Raw genomic sequence first — 24,140 nt, forward strand, 5'->3', positions numbered from 1 at the left:
GGAGCTTTGAAAGAGGTGGGATGCTAGAGACCGGGCGGAAGGTATGTAGATCAGTGTGTTCTGCTGTGGGTTTTTTAAGAATGGCGGTTATCTGTCCAGACTTGAGGCAGTCTGCTATACTGCCTTGAATTAATACATCATTTACTATTTGGTTCCAGAGTGGGAGAAGAGGGGTTTTAATCTCACTGAAGAGATTTGAAGGAAGCGTATCTCTGAAGTGGTGTGACAGGATTTTTAGTGTGGTCATTTCTTCAAAGGATTTGAATGAAATCCACACAGTAATATGTTTGGGTGTGTGTGCAGGATGCTCAGGCCACATGGATAGGTTGGGGCTGATATGTGAAGGTGTCAGGGGGAGATCCAATGTAGTCTTTAAGTCACTTTCAATTTTTTCGTCTGTCCCAGGAAGAAGGCGGCACGTTTTTAGCCATTAGGCTACAGATTAGACCCGGAAAGCAGGTTGGGTTTCCTGATATATTGCACTTTAATGAATTCAAACAATTTTTATATCGATTCCTGGCATTGTTTAGCTGTTTCCGGAAGACGTTTGCTTTTGAGCTATGTATGTGTTTGTTGTAAATGATTCTTAGAGATCTCAGGTGATGGAGGTGTTCGAGCGAGGAGGAGAATCTCCATGACCCTTCAACTCAATCTTAGATTGCATCTTTTAGCATTTAGATTAACATTGTAGGAAGGCTCGGAGTCTTTGGTGGATACTCTTTTTAGTTGGAGGGGTGCCATAGAGTCTAGAATGTTTGTTATTGAATTAGTGTAATGATCAGTAAGGTCCTGGACATCTGACACGTCCTCGGGAGGGGGTAGGATGTAATTGTTGATAGATGTCAGTTAATTCAGGTTTATGTTGCGAGGGTTCCTTTTTCGGTGTCTGTTTTTTTTATTTGAACGTTTTTTGAGGACACTGATTCAGTGATTTTTTATTTTTTTAAAGCAATTTTTATTGATTTTCAACACCCACACCCACTTTTACATAGCACATGTTGATCAATGGAAGGCACAAATAAAAATACATTGCATGATTATTCAGTATCCACACTGGAGACAACATCAATATCTTTAGTCTATGACACCTTATATTACATCCTGGTCACCTTATTTATCATGGACTTCCTCAATATATGCATTTGATGTCATCCCATGGTGCAACGACTCCTCAACCTAGTTCCTCCCGCATTCTCCCACCCTGCCCTCCCCCTTCGCCTTAACTCCCCCCACCGGTGTGCTCCAAACAACATAAACAAGAATAACCAAATGTCTTTCCGTGCTAGGGAATGTAGGTCTCTGATATCACTTCAGCCATACTCCCCGGTCCGTTAGTTCTGCCCTCGCTCCCACTCGCCCATGGACTATTCACACCTATCTACATGTTTCGTGGCCCGACAGCGTCCTGAGAACCCTCTAGTTAGCCTGCGTAGGAATCTGCCTCCGAATGCATCAACAGCGCTACCAATGCTTCCCATGTTTGTGCGGTTTCCATTGCTTTGTCGGTATTCACTCTCCTGTCCTGTTGGATTCTAACCATGCTCTCACTGGCTGCCCATTTCGCAAACTCCACCCTCCATCGCTCCACACTAGGGCCCTGCCTGGGTTTCCACTGCCTTGTCAATTCTCGCTTAGCCAGCAACAACCCTCAGTCCATAAACTTGCTTGTGATCTTAGTGCGCTTTGTGTGTGGAAACCAGTGCAATATACACGCCCCCATGTCGGACTCCACCTGTCTGTCCGTTACCCCGCACAAGACCTCCATCACCGCCTCCTAATACGTTTCGAGCTGCGGGCAACTCCACATCATATGTTGGAAATCCGCCGTTCTCATGTTGCACTTGGGACAGCATGCAGTGTCTACGTGAAAATATTTAGCTATCCGCTCTGAGGTTAAGTAGGCCCTATGTACAACGTAGAAATTAATGAGCTGAAACCTGGCATTTAGTGTACTTTGCCATGCCCTTTCAACTACTCTGGTCCATGCCATCTCAGGAATATCCTTTCCCAAGTCCGCTTCCCATTTTCCGCGCAGCTGTGTCAGTGGCTGCAGTCCTTCCTCCACCATTTGCTTGTAAAGACATGTCACTGCTTTCACCGTCCCCGCAGCCATTACCACATATTGGCACGTCAAGGACGTCTGAGGCTCCAATAGCCCCGTTCCCCAGTATTTCTGAATCGCAGCCAGCAGAGCTGCATGCAACAAATAGCCACCTCTAGGCAGGCCATAGCTGTCCTGCACTGCCTGGAAAGGCAGGAGGGCCTCCTCCTCATTTAAGTCCCCAATCATCTGCAGTCCTAAATCTTCCCACTCCGCCAATGCAGACCAGTACCCTCATGTGGGAAGGCCTTGCACATGCCCAGGGGAATCTCCGGCGCATACGGGCGTGGAACACCACACCTACGTTGGTGTCCGTTCCATCTTGCTCTGAGTGCTTTCTCTTCACTGGTCAAGGAATTGAGTCACAATTGTTGTCCAATTACCACAAATGAGAGAATATGCCTTGGTAGCCATCTGTCCTCTGGTCCATCCGGCCCCCTAAATTCCCTAGCCACTGCCTGCGTAAGCCACTGCAGATGAGCCGCCAAATAATACCCTTCAAAATCCGGGACCGCCCATCCTCCTGCGCCCCTAGGCCTCATCATCGTGGCCAGAGCCACCCGCCGCCTACCATTTCTCCACAGAAACCCCCCACCGTGGACCGCAGTGCCCTGAACACAGAGCCCGGGATCTCGACCGGCAGCGTCCTGAAGTAATATAAAAGTCTAGGCAGCGCTACCATCTTCAGCAGCGCCACTCGACCCGCAACAAAGAGCGGCAGAGTGTCCCAGAACGCCATACTCCCCTTGATCCCTCATAACGCTCTTTTCACATTGCCCTCCAATAGATCCGCCTGTTCATGGTAGATGTTAATTCCCAGGTATTGTAGGCAACTAGGTTCCCATCTCGGCCTCTCCAGCCCTGCAGGAGCTACCATTGTCCTGTGTGCAGGAAAAAGGCAAGTCTTCTCCCAGTTCACACATAATCCTGACACCTCCCCAAACGTCCGCAACAGCTCCGTCGCCCCTGTGCCTACCTCACCTGGCTTGGCCAGAAACATCAATAGGTCATCCGCGTAAAGCGATATTTAGTGTACTCCCCCACGGACCTCTATCCCAGCATAATACTTCCCCGACCTGACTTGCACCGCCAGTGGCTCAATTGCCAATGCAAACAGAAGTGGAGATAGCAGGCAGCCCTGTCGCGTCCCTCGTCCCATTGAACAGGGCACTGATACCATCCCCCCTGTCCACACCCGGGCCGTCGCTGAATCATACAAGATGCGGGTCCACCTCACAAACGTTTCGCCCAATCCCACTTTGCGCATTACCTGAAAAAGTAATGGCCATTCCAGGCTATCAAAATGCCTTCTCTATATCCACCAATAAAATCAAGGCCTTCACTGTCGGCTCCTGGCAGTCTTCCAGGATTCACAATAAGTGCCTGACATTGATAGCCGTGCTGCGTTTAGGGATAAACCCCGATTCATCCCGGTGCACTAACTGCGTCATGTTGGGGAGTAGGCGTGTCGCCAGGATCCTACTCAGGATTTTGTAGTCGGTCGCCAACATTGAAAGTGGGCGGTAGGCCTTCACATCCGCTGCTTCCCTACCCGGCTTCAGGAGGGGAATGATAATCGCCTCCCTAATGGTCCCAGGCAGCCTCTCACTGCGAGCGCCTCCTTATAGGCTACTTGCAGTCGCAGGGCCAGAGAGTCCAGGTATTTGGAATAAAATTCAATAGGCAGGCCATCCACCCCAGGTGTCTTGTTGCGGGCCATGTGCCTGATCAAGCATCTGATCTCGCCCACCGTGATCTCACCACCCCGCGAATCTCCCTGCTCAAACTCGGCATCGCACACCCTTCCAGATAATTCCCTCTGCATACACAGCCAGCTGAGTGCGGTATAAATCGGCATAATACTCTAGGAACCACCCATTAATCCCTACCTGCGTGTGCATCAACTCCCCTGAGGCCGCCCTCAAGCCTAAGATCGGTTCACCCCTTGGTAGTGGGTTGGCTAGCCACACCAGCAGAGCGCCCGATTTGTCCCCCTCGCGTGTATCCGTGTCCTAATTTCTTGTAATCGAATGAGCGTAACCTCTTCATCTGCACCGCATTAGCTTCCTCGGCTTATAGCACCTCAGTGCCTGCCCCGGGTCTCCCTGGTCTGTCCCTCTCCACTCCCCTCAGTCTGCCCTCCGCTGATTCTAGGTCTGCCAGTAACGTTTTCCAGACCCCTGCCACCTTGTTAATGCAAACGCCCCTGACCACAACCTTAAATGCATCCCATTCTATTACCGCCGATGTCGCCGTCCCCTCGTTCTCCTCAAAATATCGGGCAATGCCCACCCCCAACCCTTCGCTAAAGACTGGATCTTCCACCGCCTCTGGGCGGAGCCGCCGGGTCTGCAAAAGTGATCTCTCTCGGCTCCATCGTATCCGCACTAACAACGGATTATGGTCAGAGATTGTTCTCGCTAAGTACTCACTATCTGTCACCTTAACATGGACGTCAGAGGTGCACAATATGGCGTCCAGTCGCACATGCATGTCATGGATGCTAGAGTAATACAAGTATTTTAGAGAAACAGTGGTCCTTAGATAGGAAGCGCAGAAGAGACAATAACATATAGACCTTAATAGGTACTATAGATATTCAATGCCCAGCCGGACAAAGAATTTTTAATTTGCAATTGGTCAGTAATAGTTTACATAAGGAACAACACAACACAATGTAAAAAAGAAACGCAATCCTGCATCCAATGTAGGAGAAAGCAAAACAAAACGCATACAACACAAAGGGTTTCAGGCAACAAAAGAGCAATGGCTGCTTGGAATAATCATAGATTCAAGCAAGCTAGCCAAAACAGTGACCACATTCTTCATATAAATTGCTAAACAATGGTACTGTTTTTGAAAATGTCAACGACGTTTCGATCCCTATCTCTTAACAAACAAGGATCATCATCAGGACTAAAGAAATAATTGCCTGGTAACTATTTTTACACAATGCCTTGTAAAAGCGGTGATGCCATCCATAGGGTGAAGGATGACAATCCTGCCGTGATGGATATACTGGGGTAGTCAATAAGGCATTTAGAGTGGAGGAAAGGCTGTAACGACTTCACTTTGGGATTCGAATCATGTATTGGGCTGTGGTATCGGCAAAGTTGGAGCGATCGCGAGGAGTTCACACGTCAGCTGCTACGATGAGCGTGGCACATTGACGCCTCTCAGCCATTGAGCGATAAGGATTTTGCCCATCGTAGCAGCTGACGCGTGAACTCCTCGCGATCGCTCCAACTATGCCGATAGTGCAGGATCAATAATGAAGGTCATGGAGCTGCAGCTGTGTGATAGCCAGGTTGCGTACCTCACTTCAGATGAGTTCAGGATCAATAATGAAGGCCACGGAGCTGCAGCCGTGTGATTGCCAGGCCGAGCACAAGGTGTCTGTTCAGCAGATACAAATTAATAATGAACGTCTCCGGCCCACATGCTGTGTGATAGCCAGGGTGAGCACGCGGCTTCTCTTCAGGAGAGTGAAGAATCATTTATAAATGTCAATGAGCCGCATGTTGTGTGATATTCAGGTTGAGCACAAGAGTACGGGCTCATTAACAAAAGTCACAGAGCCTCACACTGTTTAATAGCCAGGCAAAATCACCATTTTACATCCTTGGACAACAATTTCTAGATGGCTAATGGAGTCAAATTTTGAAATGATTGTTCCACAAAAGAAATGAAAAACAAAAGGATTGATTGCACAAACATAATATATAGCTAGAACCAATCACGATGCTATAAAATGTACACAATAATTACTAGCTTTTACATGTTAAAAAGAAATGCATGTTTTTTGATATGTAATAGAATTTAAAAAATGATTTGGATTTTGGCATTTGACTGCTGTTTGTAGAGAAATGAGATTGCTCCCCTAAACTCAAGATAACTTGTGCTGTCAGCAGGGAGTCTGATAGAGAAGGCAGTAGAAGGGGGTCCCGTCTCGACAGTGTGACTGCTGTTAGCAGGGAATGTGGCAGAGGTGGCATTAGAAGGGGGTCCTGTCCCGACAGTGTGACTGCTGTCAGCAGGGAGTCTGGCAGAGGTGGCATTAGAAGGGGGTGCTGTTCCGACAGTGTGACTTCTGTCAGCAGGGAGTCTGGCACAATGAAGAGACAACGCTTGAAATGAATGTCTAGGGTCTTCCCTATCGGGAGTTGTGAGGGGCTCGATGTGACAAAGTCAAATCTTCAAGGGGAGGTCACAGATACTCAAAGCCAATGGATTTCAATGTTGAGCCTGTTTATCGCCACTTAATCATCCACACTGATCGTAATAAGTGATTGGATCAGGCCCTCTCCTACCAAAATGTATTAGTATTGTTCGTATCTATGATTTTCTACCGTACCATTCTGCTCAGTGATGTTAACTACGATCCAATTGCACTTGTTACTTTCTTATATGACTAGTTGATGTTTGTCCTTCCGTATATATCCTTGTATGTCTTTATATGATTTACTGTATGTAATTTTGTCTGGAAACAACCAATAAAAACTTGTTTGAAATCATAAACCACTAGGACAGCGGCTGATGTCAAACTCTTGAAGGAGGAAGAGTCACGTTCCCTAAACCGCTGCAGTTGGAGCTGACCCTAGGAAACCACCCAAACTTCACGCAACTTGGCCTCCACTGGTTCTTTTTGTAGGGCACCGCCAGAACCTCCTTTAGTCTTACTTCAGGTAGTAGTGGGTTTGAAACTCTGTGACTTGGATTACAGTCCGTCTTTGTGTAAGTAGTCCTAAAGTTGTAGGGTGCTTCATAGGGTTAGCATTAGAGTTGGAATAGGAATGTCCCCTGCATTTATTTCGGAGTTTTATTAAGCTTGCACTCGAACCAAAGGTATTGGGGATCATAATGCTTTATATGAGCCCCAGTTGCTTTACAGATGGATACAATCATTTTTGTTTGGCACGGGGATATTGAATGATTTGCCCAGAATCACAGGATGTCTCACGTGACGGATCTGAGTGACATGCATGAAAGTATAGAACTGGGAATTTTCAAAATTATTACATCACCAACAGATAGTTGGAACGGTGCACTAATAAACCATCCCCCAGGAACTAAGACCAATTTCACGGACCAACTGATAGATCTAATTGCTATACATGTGCTATCCTCAAATAAATTTCTTTTGTTGGGGGATTTTAATTTTCATGGTGAAAATCATACGAACCCTGAGGTTAATAAACTCCTCTCTACTCTTGACATGATTGAACTCACCCAAAGAGTTACAGGCCCAACTCATCCAGCTGGCCACTCGCTAGACCTAATCTTTTCTAATATTGATCATCTAACCTGTAACCTCCCAGACTCTCTCACTTGGACCGATCATTCATTGATTAGGTTCTCTATCCAACAGCCATGCCCTAAGAGCTCAGACTTAAGTGCAGGGAAAAACAAGTGGCGCAAGACCATTGCGAAATCTTTCTGTAGAAGCCTTTAATGAGGATTTTCACCTGGAATCACCAAAGAAGGATAAGGATGCTCCTACGACCTTGGAAGAATTTAATACCGCCTTTTTGGCAGTTTTGGATTCTCCCCAATGTCCACCATCAGCCCCCTGGTGCACTTCGGAGCTAAAGATTGAAAAATCCAAATGCAAGAGATTGAAGAGACTTTGCCGAGTTAGTAAAGACCCACAAAACAAACTACGGTTTAAACAATTCTTGTCTAGCTGTAATCTGAATTTAAAATCAGCCAGACATCTATTTATTATTATCCAAATTGAAAGTGCCAGTAACGTCCCAAAGGCCCTTTTTAATATAGTAAAAGACTTCGTATCTCTTCATGTCTGTAGGCAATTGCCTATGGAAACCCAAGATTTTTGTAATTCGTTAGCAATTTATTTTCAAGAAAAGATAATTAATATTTATGCTAACTTTTCATCGATCACCTCTCAAGACCTTGAAGCCTCTACTAGAACAGAGGGCTTAGAAAAAATGGCAGCTAGCACCTTAGATTGTTTCGAGTTAACCACGCTTGAGGAAGTTTCCAATGCTCTCTGCTTCTCAAAATCTGGCTCACCCCAAGATCTTTGTCCTCCAAAGACAGTGGCCCTATTAGCCAATCGGTGCGTGCCAGCAATTCTAAATATCAATAATTATTCAATACAATCAGGTACCATTCCAATAACATGGAAGGAAGCATTCGTACGTCCAATATTGAAGAAACAAACTGCGGATCCCCGAGAACTCAGCAACTACCACCCTATTTCTTTGGTACCCTTATTGGGCAAGCTGCTGGAAAGTATAATTAACAAGCAACTAAGTCTATGCCTGGAGTCCAACGAAATTCTGGATCAATCACAATCCGGGTTTCAACCTGGCTTCAGTACAGAGACTGCCATGCTCGCTGTAACTGACTCACTCAGACAGAAAATAGACATTGGAGGATCGGTAGTACTAATCCTTCTAGATCTCTCCGCTGCTTTTGATACCATCTCACATTTAGTGCTCGCGGAGAGACTAGCTTCCTGTGGCATTCAAGGGGCAGCCTTGAAGTGGTTGCAGAACTTTGTCAGACAGAACACAAACTATCATGCTAGGGCCATATCTGTTAGAAAAAATTGTAGAACAGCTAGGTTTTGAGATAATTTCATATGCTGATGATACTCAGCTTATATTTACTATTGGCCCAAAGATAGAAGCAGAGAAATTGCGGTTCTCCAGCAGAATGCTTGTAATCTCTAGCTGGATGACACAGAACTGCCTCCAGTTGAATCTTGGAAAATCCGAGGTCATGCTAACGGGGAAAGCCTCAGCTAGCTGGTCTGAAGAATGGTGGCCCTCACAATTGGGACCAGCTCCTGTTCCTAAACAATGTGTTAAAAATCTAGGCCTAAAATTAGATCAGTCATTAACCATGAAAGACCACATTGCTGCCACTACTAGCTCCTTCTACTATAGTATGTGATTTCACAAGATGCCGAGCGAGGAGAGTTACAGGTTGCCCGTACTGCAGGGACCTGAGGATCTAGGCGGAAGGATTGGTTCCGCATTTTCGTCATTTCTCTAATATACGGATAGAATCGGAGCAATGTCAATGTACGAGATGAGTAATTGAACCTTGGGAGACAAGCCGGAGAAATATTTTAAGCCGACTGTTTGATTTAATCAGCGGATTTACATGGTGAAAAATCGGATATTGAAAAAAGTTTTTAAAGTATGAAAGGGACTCTTACCCTGGGAAAGACAACCTACTTCTTGCAACAGCGAGGGACAGTAATCTGGAGCTTACAGGATACATAAGCCCTGAGGAAGTCGTGGGTACACACCCAATGACGACGAAATGCGTTGGCATAAGGGAGTGGAAGACTTTGATCAAGTGAAAAGGAATATAGACACAAGACAAGCACAATAATTTGGAGATCAATCTGTATATTCTTTTGTATTGTCAATTTATATGTTATTTGGCTTGTGCTTCGGGAAACTGTTAAAATTGCATTCAATCTTCTGATTGATTTAATAGGAGGGATTGGGTGTACACTCTCCTTTTCTGAAGGCACAGCGATACATAGCAAATGTCAGGATACTGTGGGTTCATAACAAATTGTGTGTAAATTGTACATGAGCGCCCAGAATCTCTTTAGACACCCAATTTTCAGTTTCTACCATTCCAATAACATGGAAGGAAGCATTCGTACGTCCAATATTGAAGAAACAGACTGCGGATCCCCAAGAACTCAGCAACTACCACCCTATTTCTTTACTACCCTTATTGGGCAAGATGCTGGAAAGTATAATTAACAAGCAACTAAGTCTATGCCTGGAGTCCAACGAAATTCTGGATCAATCACAATCCGGGTTTCAACCGGGCTTCAGTACCGAGACTGTAACTGACTCGCTCAGACAGAAAATAGACATTGGAGGATACTGACCCTTCTTGATCTCTCCGTGGCTTTTGATACCATCTCACATTTAGTGCTCGCGGAGAGACTAGCTTCCTGTGACATTCAAGGGACAGCCTTGAAGTGGTTGCAAAACTTTGTCAGACAGAACGCAAACTATCGTGCTAGGGCCATATCTGTTGGAAAAAATTGTAGAACAGCTAGGTTTTGAGATCATTTCATATGCTGATGATACTCAGCTTATATTTACTATTGGCCCAAAGATAGAAGCAGAGAAATTGCGGTTCTCCAGCGGAATGCTTGTAATCTCTAGCTGGATGACACAAAACTGCCTCAGGTTGAATCCTGGCAAAACCGAGGTCATGCTAACGGGGAAAGCCTTAGCTAGCTGGTCTGATGAATGGTGGCCCTCACAATTGGGACCAGCTCCTGTTCCTAAAACATGTGTAAAAATCTAGGCCTAAAATTAGATCAGTCATTAACCATGAAAGACCACATTGCTGTCACTACTAGCTCCTGCTACTATAGTACGCGTTTACTCTGCAAAATTCTTCCCTACTTGCCCACTAATCACCGCAGAACCTTAGTTCAAGCCATGGTCATCAGCCAATTAGACTATGGTAATACTCTGTTGGCGGAAGTGGGAGAGACCCTGCTTACTAAATTACAAGTGATTCAGAACACGGCGGCCAGAATGTTACTGAACCGCCCTGCTGGCTCCCCTTCTGCTCCCTTGCTGAGAGAGCTGCTTTGGTTACCTGTAAGGAAGAGATCCTTTTTCAAAATCTGTTGTCTCACTTACAATGCGCTGAATGGCAGAGGCCCTTAATATCTACAAAAGAAACTCACCTTGCATACACCGAACAGAAATCTTAGATCCAGTACTCTAGGCCTTCTACAGGTTCCTCGTATACGTTTGAGTCAGACTGGTGGAAAAGCTTTTTCGCATCTGGCCCCAAGATACTTGAATAAACTACTGCTGTCCCTAAACAAAATGTTCATATACTGCACCTTTAGGAAACAACTAAAAGCATTCCTGTTCTAACTCTGTTCTGACTTTCAGTCCTCGGGCCAAATTTCTAGGCGAGCGCTGAGATGCCCCCGGGTGAGTCATGCGCTATAGAAATGAACTTAACATAACGACATACATAACATGCCTGAATGTAGCTAAACCAGAACCCCTGAATGTGCACTGCCAGCTTTGCTCACTTTGACTTCTAATTATTATAGCAGCGCTCCAGCACTTGACAGCTCAGGAAGCCATAAAAATGTGTGACTTTGCATTTCAATACGGTGATGAGGACCACCACATTGAAACGTGTTACTCTAACCCCTGATGCGTGGTACTTGTCAGGCCTGTTCCCCTCAACGCAGGCCCCCTTGCACTATGATGCAAGACTGTCTGCATTGGCGCTAGGCAGCTAAATTCAGCACCAGCACAGGGAGAAATGCAGGGCTGCACCGTATTCTTGTAAATACGGTGTAGCCCTGCATTTCAGAAGTGGAGAGCGTAGCGTTAAGCCAAGGAGGCCAACGCCGTGCTCCACCATTTCCTTGTAAATATGTCCCTTAATGTCAACAGCCTGACATATTTTATCAAGAGACAGAAAATCCTTTCATTTCAGTAGATGCACCGCCTTGATGTAGCATTGCTCCAGGACACACACCTGTCACCTATTGAACATGATACATTCAGAAGGGATTGGATGAGTACGGTACTACATGCCAGCCGGATCCAGACTACCCTTACACAGCCATCTACTCCTTTGGAACAGGGGGAGAGTGGGTTGGACATCTGTTTTCACAAATCCCTGGGGGTTTGCACACTGCAGACATGGCGGGACCCCCCGGCTGATATATATTTGCCAAGGTTCAGATTCTCAATGTATCTTTGTGTGTGGGCTCTATCTATGCCCCGGCGGCTGACCAAACTCCTTCTCTCCTTTGGAAGAGGCAGGGTATTAATGAGGGATGTGCTGGAATATGGCACCTTGACAAGTCCAGAAACCATACGACCAGGCAGCCCCGAGACCGGTTCATCTTCTCTGACATTATTGATGATCATGCCTTGATGGATCCAGGGTGATTGACGCACCCGAGGGACGTGGACTATACTTTCACCTCCTACGTCCATTGTAAACGTTTACGCCTTGATCCTCCCAAACAGTACCTCTGATCATGATATTCTGCTACTCGACCATAAACTTTGATTGTTGAAAACCCCTCAGGCCCGTTGGCGTATGTACACAGCATAGTATAAAGCCCCTGAAAACAAACACAGACGGTTACAATATCTGAGCCAGTACTTGGAGGAGAACGCTGGGTCCATCTCCTCTGCACAGGTGCTGTGGGAGGACAGGAAGGCCGATGAACGATTTGGCTGCCTATAAGTGCCACTGTGAGGCATAACAGTGTTGGTTGACTGACCTTGAGTTTCACCTGGCTCAGACGTATAACGCATTGCTGACCCCTGCTCTTCTCAAGGAGCTGCTTGGGGCCAAGTATGATCTGAACTCCCATTACACAGTGGAGGGCCAGAGAGAAACGATCTGTTGACGATATAGTAGGGGACGGTGAGTTGGCCCCCTTTGCTACACTCATGCGTGATTGTGGGCTGCCACAATCGCATCACTGACAGTATCGACAGCCTATGCATAGCCTGCGACACATGCTGGGTGCTCCCCCTTATGATCTTAAGACTGTCCCAATGTTGAGTTATAATCTGATGCGGAAAGGATTCAAGGACACTATGGGCCCGATTCTGATGCGGTGTGGAAAGCTTCCAGACCAAATGGGTTTGGGAATGGTTTCCAACCAAATCTGATCGGGAGAGTCCAACCAGCCGAGTATGATGCGTTGGGATGCTTCCAGATATGATTTGGTTGGATTCCCATTGACGTCAATGGGAGCCTATGTTCCTAACCTCATCTTAATCGGGCCCGAGGTGGGAATGCTTTCCTAATCGCATCGTAATAGGGCCCTCAATTGGTAAGACACGTTCCCGATCCGATTTGGACATAGCAAATGCCGTTAGGAGGCCTTCCTGACCACATCAGAATCAGGCCCTAAGGTGGAATTGTATGTTACAGCTGTGGACAGTCTTTTTTAAAGCACTGCTGCCTACAATCTATGCTGTTTGCTGGAGTAGAGGTTGGGCCTCTCACTCTCTGAGCAGGACTCCCATGACCTTTGGAAAGATCATGGTAGTTTCCTCCAGGAGGTCAGGTTGAAATCAGTTATTTCAAGTTCCTACATCACTGGCACTGGACGCCGGAGTGGATCTATAAAGCACATATGGCAGACGATTCCAAGTGCTGGAGGTGCTGATGGTGTAGCGCACTCGCCTGTGACATTTTGCATTTCCTGTGGACTGTACAGTACTTTGTGCTACTGGGCTCCGTTTGGGATACCTTGATGACCAACCTAGGGGTGGCACCGCAATTCATGGCCCCTCAGACCTTGCTTCACAAAATGTAAATATTCCAGGATTTAAATCCCCATGGTACGAGTAAGCTGGCTGCCTTCGTAGTGGGAGTTGGTTTTTTGGGGGGCGACCATGGGTCCTGGCACCCTGACTTTTCTCTCCTGTTTCCAGGTCCCTTCCCCTCCTGTTCCCCCTCGTCCTCCCTCCCTGATCTTCTGCGGGATCTTCTAGGACACATCACCTCTATCTGGAAATGTTATTTTATTTATCATTTTTCCTGTTATCAATGTCGTCTCACCAGTTCTAGTTTACACAGTATCTTGGACTCTGCTGAATTGATAAACTTCAATCCCTGTTAAATGCTCATTGTGTATGAAAAGTCAATAAAAAAATTAGATATTTAAAAAAGACACAGGGAGTGGTGTCACTTAACATTTGACTTTGACAATTCCAAAGGAAGAGACATTACTGAATTTATAGCCATGATCAGAAGAAATGTAAAGTGATCAAATTAACAACCAAGTCTCACTAAAATTGACATTCAATTTAACATTCCACTGAACTGTGTGCAATACTCATGGTGAAATATAAGTTTTGCCACTAAAATGTGGGACAGAGGGTCTGCTCTGTGCCGAATAGTCACGTGTGAAGTTCTAGTTAATCCCCATGTTTTGGAAGAATGAACCAGGTTTGAGTGACACTTCAGACCGACCTCCAAATGTGTGAGTGTCACTCATGATGGGTGAGGTTTGAGAGCTCTGATGTATGCACGTCCGAACTAATGTTGCTGTTGAGACATTCAAGACTGCTTGCATGACAATGCTACAAAGAGTTGACGCACTCACTAATCAGTGGTGTATTGATGACGAGCGTACGATGATATAGGGGCCTATGTGAAGGAGTAGAATATTTTCCAGTACTCAAATGCCCCTCCCCAGTTCTTCAGACCTGTAACACCCACTCATTTTTATGATACAATGCAAACTGTGTGAGAAATTTCTGGTTCATACTTGATATCTCTATCTTAGGAATGTAAATGTATGTAAATGTATTTCGATTTATATAGCGCACGAATCACCCGAAGGTCTCAAGGCGCTTGCTTAGGGAACCCGTCCTGGTATTCCCCTGTGAGATACCCCGGCAGGGTATCCACAAGGTGAAAACCAGGCATCCCGCCGCGAGGGGCCGTAGTGGAGATTAAGCAAGCTATTGCCCAGAGTCGCAGAGTGTGACCCCGTCAGTCGAGTAGGCACCGGAGCGAGAATTGTCGAGTCCGTGGAATTTTGAGCACAATACCCGCCGAGGCGGGGAATCGAACCCTGGTCCATGGCTGATCTCAGCTTCCAGGTCTGCCGCCTCTAACCACTGAGCCACGCTTCTCCACGAATGAGTTGTTTCAAAGATAAATTGCTTTATTTTTTGTCAGTGAATCTTTGTTGAGAGAGGATGGTGGTTACTGTAAACAAAACAACAAAGCCTGGAAGAGGCCGGTGTCTTAATATTTTAGGTTGTGCTCTTACACCAGAAACTCAAAACCTAATTAGAACCTACAATTCAATCTTGTTCGAGGATATAAAACCGTATTAAATATAAGGAAAAAGTCACAGGCATAGGAAAATTAGAAATAAGCTCCTTCAATTGTCACTTTGACACATGACCTATGCCTCATTGTCACTGATCTGGTGTCTTAACCACTTGGATGCTATGGCATCCAACGATTACCTGTAAATTTCCATTGAAATGAATGGGCACTCCATGACGAGCTGACCTTGTCATTAGCATGTTAACTCCATGGTATTTATCTCTGTTTACTTTGCTATCCAGCACGTTGTGGATTTGAAAAACTGCAAATAAATTATTTAAAAGAATAAATAAGCTGTCCAGTTTAATTGCAAAACTGACCTAAATACTCATATATTCATTAAAATACCGATATATTCATTGAAATACAGGTATATTCATTGAAGTACAGATGTATTCATTGAAATACAGAGCCACTGCCAGTTGTCACCTTTCTGTAAACACTCTCAAGTCCTTTACATCAGTGTTTGGAAGATGCTCACCTGAAGTGAAGCTATAAATACTTTTCTACAGCAGCAACCAAGTGTGAGGCCCTGTACTTGACCTGTCTGACCCTTAAAACCATTCCCGTCTGTGACATCTGAAATCCCAGGTCTTTACAGGTGTAAATGCTTGTTTGTGTGAAATGTATTCACTGCTGTAGCCTGGAGATGGTGGTTCCGACAGCGGCCACCAGAGGGCGATCCTCGCCTGCTGATGAACTCCACTGAGCACATAAAGGGAGAAGAGTTTCCTCCTCCGGGTCAGCGGTGGCAGAGACAGCATCGGCAGCGATGGTGACATCACTTCCGGCCTCCCCTGGTGTGTCCAGCCTGCGGCAGAGGAGGAAGGAGCCCTGTCTGGTGGGCAGCGACCTCCATCTACAGACCCCCCCCAGTGGTGGTTCATCTTCAGACTCTCACAGACCCCTCCCAGCCCCCCAGGGGGAGGAGAGAGCCTGGAAAGGTTTCTGATCAGGTAGGAGAGGCCTGTCCAGGGGTGCAAGGGGGAGAGGCCTGTGCTGGGGTGCAGAGGAGGTGAGGCCTGTCCAGGGGTGCAGAGGAGGTGAGGCCTGTCCAGGGGTGCAAAGGAGGTGAGGCCTGTCCAGGGACAGAGGAGGTGAGGCCTGTCCAGGGGTGCAGAGGAGGAGAGGCCTGTCCAGGGGTCCAGAGGAGGAGAGGTCTGTCCCGGGGTGCAGAGGAAGAGAGGCCTGGCCAGGGGGTGCAGAGGAAGAGAGGCCTGTCCAGGGGTGCAGAGGAGGAGAGGCCTGTCCCGGGGTGCAGAGCAGGTGAGGCCTGTCCATGGTTGCAGAGGAGGTGAGGTCTGTCCAGGGGTGCAGAGCAGGTGAGACCTGCCCACGGGTGCAGAGGAGGTGAGGTCTGTCCAGGGGTGCATAAGAGGTGAGGCCTGTCCAGGGGTGCAGAGGAGGTGAGGCCTGTCTAGGGATGCAGAGGAGGCGAGGCCTGTCCAGGGGTGCAGAGGAGGAGAGGCCTGTCTAGGGATGCAGAGGAGGCGAGGCCTGTCCCGGGGTATAGAGCAGTGAGGCCTGTCCAGGGGGCAGAGGAGGTGAGGCCTGTCCAGGGGTGCAGAGGAGGAGAGGCCTGTCCAGGGGTGCAGAGGAGGTGAGGCCTGTCCAGGGGTGCAGAGGAGGCGAGGCCTGTCCAGGGGTGCAGAGGAGGTGAGGCCTGTCCAGGGGTGCAAAGGAGGTGAGGCCTGTCCAGGGACAGAGGAGGTGAGGCCTGTCCAGGGGTGCAGAGGAGGAGAGGCCTGTCCAGGGGTCCAGAGGAGGAGAGGTCTGTCCCGGGGTGCAGAGGAAGAGAGGCCTGGCCAGGGGGTGCAGAGGAAGAGAGGCCTGTCCAGGGGTGCAGAGGAAGAGAGGCCTGTCCAGGGGTGCAGAGGAGGAGAGGCCTGTCCCGGGGTGCAGAGCAGGTGAGGCCTGTCCATGGTTGCAGAGGAGGTGAGGCCTGTCCAGGGGTGCAGAGCAGGTGAGACCTGCCCACGGGTGCAGAGGAGGTGAGGCCTGTCCAGGGGTACAGAGGAGGTGAGGTCTGTCCAGGGGTGCATAAGAGGTGAGGCCTGTCCAGGGGTGCAGAGGAGGTGAGGCCCTTCCAGGGGTGCAGAGGAGGTGAGGCCTGTCCAAGGGTGCAATGGGGTGAGGCCTGTCCAGGGACAGAGGAGGTGAGGCCTGTCCAGGGGTGCAGAATAGCTGAGACCTGTCCAGGGGCTGCGGAGGTGAGGCCTGCCCAGGGGTGCAGAGGAGGTGAGACCTGTCCAGGGGGGCAGAGGAGGTGAGGCCTGTCCAGGGGTGCAGAGGAGGAGAGGCCAGTCCAGGGGGGCAGAAGGGGTGAGGCCTGTCCAGGGGTGCAGAGGAGGAGAGGCCAGTCCAGGGGGGCAGCAGAGTGGAAGCCTGTCAAGGGGTGCCGAGGAGGTGAGGCCTGCCCATGGGTGCAGAGGAGGTGAGGCCTGTCCAGGGGTGCAGAGAAGGTGAGACCTGTCCAGGGGGACAGAGGAGGTGAGGCCTGCCCACGGGTGCAGAGGAGGTGAGGCCTGTCCAGGGGTGCAGAGCAGGTGAGGCCTGCCTAGGGGTGAAGACGAGCTGAGGCCTGTCCAGGGTGCAGTAGGTGAGGCCTGTCCAGGGGTGCAGAGGAAGTGACGCTTGTATAGGGGTGCAGAGGAGGTGAGGCCTGTCCAGGGGTGCAGAGGAGCTGAGGCCTGTCCAGGGACAGAGGAGGTGAGGCCTGTCCAGGGGTGCAGAGGAGGTGAGGCGTGTCCAGGGGTGCAGAGGAGGAGAGGCCTGTCTAGGGGTGCAGAGGAGGCGAGGCCTGTCCAGGGGGAGCAGAGGAGATGAGGCCTGTCCAGAGGGTGTAGAGTAGGTGAGGCCTGTCCAGGGGTGCCGAAGAGGTGAGGCGTGCCCAGGGGGCAGAAGAGGGGAGGCCTGTCCAGGGGGGCAGAAGAGGTGAGGCCTGTCCGGGGGTGCAGAGGAGGAGAGGTCTGTCCAGGGGTGCAGCAGAGTGGAAGCCTGTCCAGGGGTGCAGAGGAGGTAAGACCTGTCCAGGGGTGCAGAGGAGGTGAGGCCTGTCCAGGGGTGCAGAGGAGGTGAGGTCTGTCCAGGAGTGCAGAGGAGGTGAGGCCTGTCCAGGGGTGCAGAGGAGGTGAGACCTGCCCAGGGGTGCAGACGAGCTGAGGCCTGTCCAGGGTGCAGTAGGTGAGGCCTGTCCAGGGGTGCAGAGGAGCTGAGGCCTGTCCAGGGACAGACGAGGTGAGGCCTGTCCAGGGGTCCAGAGGAGGTGAGGCCTGTCCAGGGGTGCAGAGGAGGAGAGGCCTGTCTAGGGGTGCAGAGGAGGTGAGGCCTGTCCAGGAGGAGCAGAGGAGATGAGGCCTGTCCAGAGGGTGTAGAGTAGGTGAGGCCTGTCCAGGGGTGCCGAAGAGGTGAGGCCTGCCCAGGGGGGCAGAAGAGGTGAGGCCTGTCCAGGGGGGCAGAAGAGGTGAGGCCTGTCCAGGGGTGCAGAGGAGGAGAGGTCTGTCCAGGGGTGCAGCAGAGTGGAAGCCTGTCCAGGGGTGCAGAGGAGGTAAGACCTGTCCAGGGGTACAGAGGAGGTGAGGCCTGTCCAGGGGTGCAGAGGAGGTGAGGTCTGTCCAGGAGTGCAGAGGAGGTGAGGCCTGTCCAGGGGTGCAGAGGAGGAGAGGCCTGTCTAGGGATGCAGAGGAGGCGAGGCCTGTCCAGGGGGAGCAGAGGAGATGAGGCCTGTCCAGAGGGTGTAGAGTAGGTGAGGCCTGTCCAGGGGTGCCGAAGAGGTGAGGCCTGCCCAGGGGGGCAGAAGAGGTGAGGTCTGTCCAGGAGTGCACAGGAGGTGAGGCCTGTCCAGGGGTGCAGAGGAGGTGAGGCCTGCCCAGGGGTGCAGTCGAGCTGAGGCCTGTCCAGGGTGCAGTAGGTGAGGCCTGTCCAGGGGTGCAGAGGAGGTGACGTCTGTCCAGGGGTGCAGAGGAGGTGAGGCCTGTCCAGGGGTGCAAGGGGATGAGGCCTGTCCAGGGACAGAGGAGGTGAGGCCTGTCCAGGGGTGCAGAGGAGCTGAGGCCTGTCCAGGGGTGCAGAGGAGATGAGGCCTGTCCAGGGGTGCAGAGGAGGTGAGGCCTGTCCAGGGGTGCAGAGGAGGAGAGGCCTGTCCAGGGGGAGCAGAGGAGGTGAGGCCTGTCCAGAGGGTGTAGAGGAGGTTAGGCCTGTCCAGGGGTGCAGAGGAGGTGAGGCCTGTCCAGGGGTGCAGATGAGGTGAGGCCTGTCCAGGGGTGCAGAGGAAGTGAGGCATGTCCAGGGGTGCAGAGGAGGAGAGGTCTGTCCAGGGGTGCAGCAGAGTGGAAGCCTGTCCAGGGGTGCAGAGGAGGTAAGACCTGTCCAGGGGTGCAGAGGAGGTGAGGCCTGTCCAGGGGTGCAGATGAGGTGAGGCCTGTCCAGGGGTGCAGATGAGGTGAGGCCTGTCCTGTGTTTGGGTGGTTCACAGAATGTGGGGCCTCTCCAGGAGGGATGCAGTGAGATGAGGCCTGTCGGTCCAGGCGGGGTGGTCGAGAGCTGAGTTTAAATTTGTTAATTGTTGTCCCAAGAGATTTGTGGAAGGAGTGTAAGTTGTTTATAAAATGGCCAATTGAAGAGCCACAGAGTGAAGCGCCTCAAAATATTTTATTATATATTACAAGAGATTAATGCAGATTTACAGACAATATTGCAAAGTCGTAGACCGGGTGAAGGAGGACGCGCTATCTTCCAACACCACAGTCTTCGTGACTAAGACCAGTAATACTGAAGACTCTGAGACTCACAGCAGAAATTTCTCCTTTCAGAGCGTTATTGCTGCAGATGGAGTGAAGCCGAGAAGTAAGCACATTACTAAGGTACCAACAAAGTTTAATATTGTTCATTTGTATTAACTGTTTCTCTTTTGCCGCATTTGAAAATACATTTTCTAGTTTTGTTGTTCTTTGTTTTGTTTTTTCTTGTAGGTTGTTACCTTTGGTTTAAAGGGAATGATGTTGTAGTGTGTGACCTTAATGCTGCAGTTTGCATTTCATTACCATCATTTGCTTACCCTGGAGAATCTCCAGGGTGCAGGAGGTTTGCTGTTCCAGAGTTCTTTCTTCAGCTTCTGGGCAGTTGTCACTCTGTGGTGATCTGTGGACCTGTTTCTCTGCTCTTCTTATAGTAGCTTCTATCAGAGCTTCATCCTCCCGCCAACGATAATAAGATGCCAGGCATCACCCAGCACACAACACAGTCTATGATGGGCTACGTCTATCTGTTCGGCGCAGTTAGAGCGAAGATAAAGTTCTCCGCACCTATCAGGCTGTGACTGTAACCTAAGGGCTTAAGATGAAATGAAGAGCTTACCTCCTTCCTGAGTGGCTCCAGTCTGCTGTGTGCAGACCCGATAGCTGGCAGCACCCTGGAGTATGTATGTATAAATCAGATTATGTTGGAAGTAACCTGCAACATAGTGGCAGGCAGCACCCTGCCATAGAGTAGGATTTCTCATAGTATTTTATTTCCTGACACAATAATGGTGCTAGTCTATTAACTGGCAGAAGAACAACACTGGCCATACATTTCCTGCCACAGTCTTTAAAATTACGTACACATTAGGAATGGCATTTCATTCTGCTGGAATAATAACACATGTTATCTTGCACTCTGCTATGATGTTGCACCACAGATCTTTGGCTGCAATGCATTCCATGTTTCATTCAAACATGCTTTCTACGGGGCACATACATGATTTGCTGCTGTAGGGAAATAATGCTCCTGTGTACTGTGGCAGACTCAGAAATATTGAAAAACTTCATGATTTCTCTTTCAGCTCTTCCTAGTAAAATCTTTCACTTTTTGACTCAGCAGAAACATAACTTAGTACCATTAAAATAGTTGTGATGGGGAACAATCATGTGGGGTTAGGACTGGCTCGACCAGAGTGCTTGCTGACTTGGAGGAGTATGGAGTTGGCCACCTTGCCTGGCCCGGTGTGGAACCAAGCCAGCGATGCTTTGCTGCAGTCTCATTTGCCCTGTTAGCTGGTCAACAGTTTGAGGAGGAGGAGGTGAAGAGCTCGCTAAGTGTGCCATGAGGCTGGCATTTCAGTACATCCCTGAAAAGTGAGCTTTGAGTCGATGTAGTGTTCCTCTTATGCCACGTGCAATTCATCCTCTCCAAAGCCTCAAGAATTCCTGGGTGTGAAGGGCGGCTAATTCTGATTTGGTCCTTGATAGTTTTCCAGAAACTCATGTTCTTAATTGTTCATGTTTGTCAGTAAATTAAACACGCCCAGGGGTTTTATCTCTTCAGTTGACACAAGCTGTAATAAAAGTTTTCTTCTCGTTGCAAAGAAATATGAACAACTGACGAGCCTCTGTCTGTCAAAGAATGGAAGGGCTGGGGAACTGTCAGTCATCTCACTGCTAAGCAGAGCAGTGTCATGCTTCATCCTCCGTCAGGCCTCTGATTTTAACCAACATCACTTAGAACACTGGGACTTTAGAGACCATCCTTTTAATGAGAAAAACAAAACTACAAGTCCCATAAGCCAAGTCAAGTCAAAAAGGCTTTATTTCGATAAAATAATTATCATAAAAGCTTCACATAAAATTCATGAATACATTAAGAAGAGCCAAAAATAAACAAAGTACAAAAAGAATCTATGCATGAACAATTAAAAAGGAATTCAGTGTTTTTTAAAAATCACATCATAAATTATTTAAGAAAGAATTAAACAATTGATTTAAGCCTTTTGGCTCGGATAGACCAAGCCCATGATAAGAATTTGGCAAGAGCACAAACATAGGTGGTACGGCTATCAGACATTAGTATGCGTATTGCATCTGAGTGACACCTAGTGCCCAGTTGGCGGCATAGATGTTTAAGCCATATCTTCCTGGGTAAAGTATACTCTCCACATTCGAACATGAAATGTGCCACTGTCTCTGGTCTAACTAGACATGCTGGGCAAAGCTCTGCAGTTTGTGCAGGCAATTTCCATCGTGAGGAAAAAGCGTACAACGGCAATGTTCCTGCTCTAAATTTTAAGTAAAGTGCCCTATCAAAAGGTTTTCCAATAACGTCTAAATAAAGTTCTCGTTTTGGTAGGTCCTTAAACTTTAGAAAATCTTCAGTAAGTCTGCCCAAGGAAGCATTAGTATTCCATTGTAACGCAATCCAGTTCCAATAAAGTTTCTTAAGGGTTGCCTTTGGGGGAGAAGATCTATTTGCCCACTCATCATTTAGACCCAAGTTAAGTAGCAAGGTTTTCATGTCGCTCAGCCATTTAATTTTGTGCCACCCTGATAAAGACATAATTTCTGCGAGGCCTTGCGCATATTTACTAAGTTCGGGCACTCGCCACAATCGTGCCCATAATAGGAGTGGGCGAAATTTTGCTAAATCGTCAATAGGGCGACAACCCAGATCCAGCATTAGTGGGACCGTAGGGGTACCCTGAGGGAGTGACATAATCGCCCTACAGAATTTCTTTTCAGATCTTGGCAAATCATTGGTAATAGATGAACCCCATAGCTCCGCCCCATACAGAGCAGAACTGACCCCTTTAGCTACATAAATATCGAGGACAACAGCTATTGGTCTGATTTCGCAGGAGCGTTGTTCTTTCAAAATAGCTCCTGTTATCCTCTTATGGGACAATAACATTTTATCCAAATGTGGGGTCCATTGCATTTTATGGGATAAGCGAATGCCGAGGTAGTCAAACACTTCTACCCTCTCCAAAGGTTCAGCATTCAGAGTTGGAGGGCGTGCTAATTTTTTTGGGGGGTTCAACACAAGGTATTTCGTTTTACCCGTATTATTTACCAGGCCCGTTCAGTGCAGAAAGATTGGAAGTTGTTCAAAAGCCTTTGAAGACCTATTGGGGTTTTCGATATTAAGAGCGTATCATCCGCAAAGAGAAGGGTAGGTATACGTTCTCCAGCCAGGGATGGTTCATCTGAAGGATGTTCCCGAAGGTGCTCAACCACCCCGTTGATATAAAGGGAAAAAAGGGTGGGAGCTAGGACACATCCCTGGCGGACCCCCCTCTCAACCTGGATACTGCTAGTTTTTTCTCCTCCCGAACCCCACCTAATCTGGGCAAAACTATTATCATGGAGCCTAACCAGTAATGAAAGTATATGATGTGGCAACCCCATATCGGCCAAGACTCTCCACAGGGTCTCCCTCGGTACAAGGTCAAAGGCAGTCTTTAAATCGATAAACGCGAGATAAAGACTGCCTTTGCCTATAACCACGACCTTCCAATACACCATCATCAGCCTAAAAGCTTGTTCGATTGTCCCAGTACCCACTCTAAATCCTGCCTGGTAGTCAGAAAGGATTTTATTTTCTTCTATCCAGTCCAGTATTCTGACCAGTAGAACCTTGCCGACTACTTTTTGACTAATGTCCAGCAGGCTAATGGGCCTATAGTTGGTCGGGTCTTCTCTGGCGCCTTTTTTAAAGATGAGGACAACCTCTGCCCCTTTCCATGGTGAAGGGATCGGAGCACCCCTGCAGATGGCAACAAGTAAGCAGTGAATAAGTTTCCCCCACTTTGGGATGTCTAATCTCAAGAGGTCACCAGGAATACCGTCCGGGCCAGCGGCTTTTTGGGGCATGATGGTGCTTACGGCATACTCCACTTCTTTTATTGTGAAGTCAAACTCTTCGGGGTAAATACCCCAGTCTGTTTGATTCATTGTTAGGGCCACAACCCTCCCTTCAGCATCATTGGGAGCCTCAATAGAAGTCTGATCATCTTGTCGGGAGTATAGCTTTGAGAAGTGGTTAACCCACGCCTGGCTTGAGATGTTGCATGTGATAAGATCACTATCTGGCCTATTTCTGGCTCTAATTGTATCCCAGAAACATTTTGGATCTTTTTTGAGGCTAGCTTCTTTAAGAGTGAACCAGTGCTCCTCTTCCCACTCTTTTTTTGCGTGTGCCAGTGTGCTCTTATGCTCTTTCCTGGCTGTCTGGATCAGGGATTGAGATTTACTTTTGACGGCCTCTAGTAAGAGAGACTTTGCCCGTCTGCATGCTGGAGTATACCAACGTTATAGTGAACAAAACGGTTCTTAGCTTATTTTCAAATCAACAAACCAATGCTGTATAGAAACACAATGGAAAACTATACTTGTTATAAAATTTCCAAACCCAGCCGGGAAAGGATTTT

General features: G+C 48.3%; 2 protein-coding genes across 2 annotated transcripts in view; both read left to right on the forward strand.

Moving 5' to 3' along the window:
• Positions 1-24,140, forward strand: part of LOC144805981 (uncharacterized) — a 955,295-nt gene that overhangs the window by 387,213 nt on the left and 543,942 nt on the right.
• The window catches only part of LOC144805979 (uncharacterized), a 39,475-nt gene continuing 31,130 nt past the window's right edge, over positions 15,796-24,140 (forward strand). Inside the window, exons 1-2 of the mRNA XM_078672439.1 lie at positions 15,796-15,918; positions 19,774-19,824. The gene's annotated coding sequence lies outside the window, so the exon portion shown is untranslated. The remainder of the gene's footprint in view (positions 15,919-19,773; positions 19,825-24,140) is intronic.

This window comes from Lissotriton helveticus (assembly GCF_964261635.1).
Source record: "Lissotriton helveticus chromosome 1_1 unlocalized genomic scaffold, aLisHel1.1 SUPER_1_unloc_38, whole genome shotgun sequence".
In the NCBI taxonomy this organism is placed as follows: domain Eukaryota; kingdom Metazoa; phylum Chordata; class Amphibia; order Caudata; family Salamandridae; genus Lissotriton; species Lissotriton helveticus.